The following is a 6051-nucleotide window of genomic DNA, read 5'->3' on the forward strand; positions in this document are numbered from 1 at the left end:
ACTTTTACAATAATTTTTAGTACTTGCCAATACCGATTTCCGATACCTGAACCAAAAGAATATGAATCATATTAGTTGCTTTATTTGGTTTAGTAAATAGATGTTGCCTTCCTAGTCTTTTACTAGTCATTTTCATGCTTAATTTTGCCTGTTAAAATGTATTCTACAAGCTTCTTTAACTTTGACTGTTCATTTAATCGTATTTTGTATTTGAGGTTCAGTAATAATGTTAATAAAAAAAAATTTGCACAAAAAACCTGTTTCCTATACTCACGTGAAGTAGCCCACTTGCTACTGCGCGTAAGTGTTCTGAAAACATTATCAATATAAAACCTTCATTTACAGGCAAAGCATTATGAGGTCATTTACTTACGGTTTGTGATGCAGCTGCTGTTAGATCCAATACATTTGGCTGCTTCATCTTTTAACAAAGGTTTCTTTGCAGTCTCTTTATTACACTGTACCTTGTTTACAAATCAAAATGCTCCGAACAAACATATAATCCTCCAGCACGATCCGGGATGCCATTTAAAATAAACCATCCACTTGTTCCTGATGACAAGATAACATGACCCTAACCAACCACTTTTGGTCAGGAATAAGATAAGTGAACTATTCTACTTTAGGATTCTGAAACTATATCACCTGATCATCTTTGTTTCTGGCTTTTTTTGCAACAAATTATGTGTTTTGGCAAACACTGTTACAAAGACCACAAACTCACATAAAAAGCCAAGAGGCAAACTGTGCAACTAAACGAAACACCGATCACCATAATGGTGACCAAATATTTTCAATAAAACATCAACATCTAAACCTCTGTTAATTTTCAAAAAGATCTTCTGCTGAGATCTTCAGAGATTTATTGTCTTCTTTTATCTTCAGTTGATTTCAGGCTGTGTGGCTTTAAGTCAGTTGTAGTTGTTGTGTTTGATTTTCTTAGAGTGCAAGCATGATGTTGAACCATTGTAACATAGATTAAGTGCCATTACCATTGATTTTTGTATGAAATTTTAAAATTGTTTCAACATTAATTGCAGATGCAAAAGTAATGTTGATTTAATGCAGTTAACATCGACACATTAGCATTGATTAAACATTGTTTCGATGGTTGCTTGCTATCTGGGATCCTTCTAAATCTCTACAGAAATGAGCAAATGAGCTGTTTAAATAGGATGCGTCAAAGCGATCGTTCCTTTACGCTTCTATTTACTCCTCTAATTGTCCTTTTGTCGGGAGACTCAACCGTGTAGATCACATTAGAAAATGAATGCGCATCTGTATGCTGTATCCAGTGAATACAGTGTCAGTAGGTATGTTTCCATCCAAAGTTGTGAATTTAATTTGTGTGCAAATTTGGAATATTGCATAAAACATAAAACAACTCCATCCAGTGAGTCCAGAGAAAATCGTCACTTCCTGATAAACTGGCACTAAATATCACTAAGAAAAATGTAAGTTAATGCAGTAGAAGCCACTGTATATAATAATTTTCTTATATAATAAAGTACTAAACCCAATAAATGCGGTCATGTTATCTTGCATTCAGATGCCTGGTGTTTGTGAACACAATCGTGAGGCGCTTCTGGGATAGAATTATACTGAACCATTTTGACGACAGACTTTGCTCAGGCATTTCAGAATGGCCAAAACAGCATTTCAGATGCTGTGCAACGAGATCGGTCCGCTGGTTGGTCCAGTTATGCTGTCACATTACAAAGTCACATGTATTTTTTGATGCGCATCAAGGAATTTATTTGGTAAAAGTGTTTCTATTGTAGTTTATTTTGCATGTTTTTGTATTGCATAAAAAACGTATCCGGCTCAGTTGAGCGCATAAAGTTTTTTATGCGCATTTTTAGAATTTATGCGCATCTTGGCTTTTCCACCCAGCGTTATTTATTTATTTATTTTTTGCGATATCCCAAAATGCTTATAAAAAAGGTGGATGGAAGCATTGCTAGTGATTAGGCAAATGTCAGTCTTTAAGCATCTGAATGCCAGTGGGTGGAGCCTATGGTGCGATGATGTATAAATATTTATCTTTGTCTTGATCTGGAGGCAGGAATATGCAAATATATTTTTGGCATCACAAATCTAACAATATTCAAACTAGCTATTTTTGGAGCTTGATTTAATACATTTAATTTATAATGAGGAGGATGTTTTAAGCTATGAAACATGCAGGATGATTTAATGGCACAAAGACCTCTTATATGATTTCTCATGTCATGACCCCTTTAAATGGCATTTAAATGCTGATTAGCTGTCCCAGTGCAGAGTTACAGTAATCACATGATGTTTTCCAGTAATAATAATATTGACATTGACAATAATATTGACAATATTGACATTTTGCTCACGGCCACTGTGGCTAATGGTTTTTCAAAGTTACTAGCCACTCAGCATTTTTTCTGGCCACAATTTTGACATTGATACCATGGAGAAAAACTGGCATATAGATATTTTTAATATCTCTAATATATCTATTTTTATATTATCTAATAATTTGGCAGCAGGTATATTAGGCTGCAGTCACTTTAAGGCCTGACACACGGATCCATTATACCGTTACACATACGTTTTCTTTCTCAACTGTTTACGTTCACTTAAAACATACCTGTGTTTATAATATTTTTTTTATATTATCTAATAATTTGGCAGCAGGTATATTAGGCTGCAGTTACTTTAAGGCCTGACACACGGATCCATTATACCGTTACACATACGTTTTATTTCTCAACTGTTTACCTTCACTTAAAATATAACTGTGTTTATAATATTTTTTTAATATTATCTAATAATTTGGCAGCAGGTATATTAGGCTGCAGTTACTTTAAGGCCTGACACACGGATCCATTATACCGTTACACATACGTTTTCTTTCTCAACTGTTTACGTTCACTTAAAACATAACTGACTGTGTTTAGGTGAATACTCACCAAAACCGGCATTTTGACATTATTTTGTGTGTATTTGACTGTTTAAGCGCAATAAGCAGCAAAAAATTATTCAATTTAGTACCGAGAGGCGGTTTTATGTGCACGCTCTTTAGGTGTGAGCACAAAATCTACAGGAATGAGTAAAATTATGCGCAATAAACGCGGTCCCACAAGCCCTGTAACCGACATTTTGACAACACTACATTGCACTTAGTGTATTATTTCTGATTCCTTTTTAAAAGACTACAATTGTAAAATGTATATAAAATTCAGCCCGCCAAAGTGACTAGTATGAGTGACTGCGTTACACGCCACTGCTGAAATCCACCCGCATATATAAATAAATATATATATGCTGCTTTTACGTTTGTGGAAATATTTATTATTTGACTTTTTTGAATTTTTTTATGACAGTATCTTACATTTAAAGATGCTTTTCTGAACAAAATGTGAGTGGTGCTGCAGTAATAATGATAGGAAATATTTTAAATATAAAGAATAAGTTAAAAGGTTTAAAACCAGCATAAATGAACAACCTTGGTGCAGCAAAACTCTAAACGTGATCTCAAAGCAATAACACAGTAAATTTATTTCCTATCATTAATTTTGCATAAATAATCATTTAGATACTAATCAAATGCAGCACTGATTATATGACATTGATGGAAAGCACATGCTCTCCATTGCTGTGGGTCACAGAGTGCATTTCTTCGGCACCTGTTTACTTTGCATACTTGATCAGTCATATGTGTGATGTGGAAGGGAAAAGGCTGATTTTCTCCATGTCGTCCTTCTCATAAAGTCATTTTCCTACAGCCCAGTAAATGAGTGTGAAGTGATAGTTTAATAAAATATAGCTCAGTGACTCGCATTGATTACCGCGAGCGACAGAATGGCAGGTCTTTCCTCATGTTCACATACAGGCCTGAGGCTAAATGGAGCAAACACTACTCTACACTCAATGATCTACTTTACTGATACTCATTGCTTCTTAGACTGCAGAACAGATCTTTAAAAACAATAATAACTAGTATGAATTTATTTTTTAATATTGATTTGAATATTAATCAGTAGATGAGACTTTATTGGATCACTCCAACAAAGCTTTACTATTATGGCACAAGTTCATTTCAGAGAGACATAGAAAGAGATTCCATCTCTAACAGCATTATCCATCAGCTCGGCTCTAAGCGATAGACTGTATTAATAATAAATCACAAGCTTTAATAGCAGCCCGGTATGCATAACTGTTAAATTAGATGTTTGATTTTGGTAAAGGGGTGAAGGAGTTCACACATGCCTTTTCATTTGTCTGCTGTCGCTCTCTCGCTTGTGTTCACCCTTATAAGAAAAAGACCTGTGTATGTTGAAAAGGTCCAATAAAGAATAAATTAGAATTCCTGCATGTAAAAAATAACAAAAAAGGGTGAATGCTGACAGTGAGGAGAATAGCATCACACCTGATACTGTTAAAGTAGTGTGAAGATCAGCAGAGCGAAGACTTTCTCACTCAATATCTCTGAGTAATCGCTCAAAAACAGACACGTCTGAACCTGTCAAAATCCCAGAGTACTCATGCTCTGCTCCAAAACCTAGTAAGCTGTCTATGTAGGCAGAATTTTAAGGCATTGTAGGCATGCTGTTGAGACAAAAGTTGTGGCAATAATTTTAATTACACATGCTCTTTTGGCCAAATAATAATGTAGCATCACATTTCATTTCATTTGCAATGAAATGCACTGCAACAAGTTCAATGAAAATATAAATCCAAGATGATCCAAGAGAAATATAAAACTATTTTAAAATGATATTAGAAAGATAAATGAAAAAAATATTTTTTTACATATTTTGTTTTTTTTTATTTGTCTTGGACGTTATATAAGACATGTATTTAAAAAAACAAAAACAAAATTGTGATTTTGGCGCCCCCTTCGTTTGCACCCCGAATCGAGGTGTTACATATGTTGCATGTCCTCTCGAGAGAGATATGCTGATCATGTTTACAGTTGTCTCAGCTTGGAGGCGTTTGTATATTGAGCATATTTCAGATGACATATTTAAATCATAATTTAGAATAGCCAAAGACAGGCCTGTTCTTAACAAGGCGGGGCACGTGATTGAAAGACGTACGCGCTTCTGCACGCACCTACTTTTTATCCTGGCCATTACTCCAACCTGCAGATGAGATCTGTAAAAAAAATTTAAATCATGCGATCAGTTCCCTCAGGTTACTGTAAAGAGAGAGACCCGCCGAATCGTGATTTAAAAACAAATAACGACAGATTTTGAGCATCAGCCGATCGATTGATACCAAAGTCCCTTTCAAAGAAAGTCTGTTCACTCGTCGGCCATATTTGCAATGCCTCCGGGCAGCTATTTCGGGCAAGTCCAATCTATTTGAACGGGGGAATCCTGAAATCTCAAAAACTGCTTGCCGAACTCACAATTAACATATTTCAAATAAGCAACAAAATCTGACATGAACTGTCCCATAAATGTTGTTTCTTATGCTCAGATAGCATTAAAAAAGCTTATTTTTCAGGCTAGAAGAGTCAACGCGCATGTACAGTCCTAATCACGAGTCTTCGGTTTATATGGGAACCGGTGCCTCTAACGGCAGCTGCAGTGACGCAATGACTTAACCAATCAGCGATTGGCTCTTTTACTTGAAAAGCAGGATGTATTCCGCCATATTGTGCATTGCAGTTTCTCCCATTCATAACTAATAGGAGTGAACCGTCTTTCTATATCTATAGTCTTTGTCGATACTCTTCCTGTTTCCATGTTTAATTCAGGTAACCACTATCTCACCTAGACATATATGAAGGACAAACGAAAGCGAGAAGTGCTGACAACAATATTCACTCAGGGGAATATCATATAAAATGTATTCAATGATTCACTCATGTAGGCTACACTTACAAAACATGGTAATGCCAAAATGCCATTGACCGTTCGCAAAGACCCGCCCCCTTTAGTTACTGTTGCTATGTCCGACAAGCCATACCGATCTCTAGCCACACATCATGTTCATACGCAGTGAAAAATACATCGCGGAGCAAAGAGGACACTGACAACGTGTCAACAGACAAGACAGAGCAGATTACTT

The sequence above is a fragment of the Ctenopharyngodon idella genome, chromosome 3 (assembly GCF_019924925.1).
Source record: "Ctenopharyngodon idella isolate HZGC_01 chromosome 3, HZGC01, whole genome shotgun sequence".
Taxonomy (NCBI): domain Eukaryota; kingdom Metazoa; phylum Chordata; class Actinopteri; order Cypriniformes; family Xenocyprididae; genus Ctenopharyngodon; species Ctenopharyngodon idella.